The following is a 1,017-nucleotide window of genomic DNA, read 5'->3' as shown; positions in this document are numbered from 1 at the left end:
GTAATGGGGCCCACCTGCCAGCCTGCTCCCTAAAATATCACTGGTTTGCTCATTTCTATATATAGGGTGCCAACATGTGCAAATGGCTTTAGATACCTATTAGGTCCATAAATTACCATATAGCATATATTCAACACAAAAAACCAGCGACAATTTGTTGTTGACATAGGACAGCTGGACATATAAATGGCCCCATTACCTTCAGTAGCTTAGGCCCTCATCAAACCTAAATCCGGCCCTGGGTGCAATGCAGGGCCTATTCTGTTGTGGAACATCAAGAATTGTAGGAATCCCGCTTTTCCAGCCACAGCAGGAGAGAGGAACAGGCGCCGCAGCCATGTCGCTCGTCACCCCCGAGAAGTTCGAGCACATCCTGCGAGTTCTCAACACAAACATCGACGGGCGGCGGAAGATCGCCTTTGCCATCACCGCCATCAAGGGGGTGGGCAGGCGTTACGGCCACGTGGTGCTGAGGAAGGCGGACATCGACCTGACCAAGAGGGCTGGAGAGCTCACCGAAGATGAGGTGGAGCGTGTCATGTCATCACCATAATGCAGAAACCTCGTCAGTACAAGATCCCTGACTGGTTCCTGAACAGGCAGAAGGATGTCAAGGACGGGAAGTATAGCCAGGTCTTGGCCAACAGGCTGGACAACAAGCTCCGCGAGGACTTGGAGCGGCTGAAGAAGATCCGGGCGCATCAGGGCCTGCGCCACTTCTGGGGCCTACGTGTCCGTGACCAGCACACCAAGAACCGTGGGCGTCTCAAAGAAGAAGTAAATCTTTTCCCGTGCAGGTAATAATAAAAAAGGGTTTTAAAAAAGAAAAAGAAAAAAGAATTGTAGGAATCCCTTCCATTGGATGTGTAACACATGAGCATACTCTTGCTTATCTCCTTTTGAACTCATCTGCAGATATCTCGGTTCTCTTTGGTCACTGCAGATAGATGAGGCAGCTGGCTGTTCTTTGGGTGCAAAATTATGTATTGCTGAATTTTTGGAAGACTATTTTATGCT

General features: G+C 49.2%; 1 pseudogene across 1 annotated transcript; it reads left to right on the top strand.

Annotated features, from left to right (window-relative positions):
- Positions 1–297: 297 nt before the first annotated feature.
- Positions 298–812, top strand: LOC310703572 (small ribosomal subunit protein uS13-like; annotated as a pseudogene). Its single transcript has one exon. The product of its transcript is annotated as a small ribosomal subunit protein uS13-like (transcript).
- The last annotated feature ends 205 nt before the right edge of the window (positions 813–1,017 follow it).

The sequence above is a fragment of the Podarcis liolepis genome (assembly GCF_965112155.1).
Source record: "Podarcis liolepis genome assembly, chromosome: 3".
In the NCBI taxonomy this organism is placed as follows: domain Eukaryota; kingdom Metazoa; phylum Chordata; class Lepidosauria; order Squamata; family Lacertidae; genus Podarcis; species Podarcis liolepis.
Note: the sequence above shows the minus strand (reverse complement) of the source record. Positions and strands in the feature narration are given on the sequence as shown.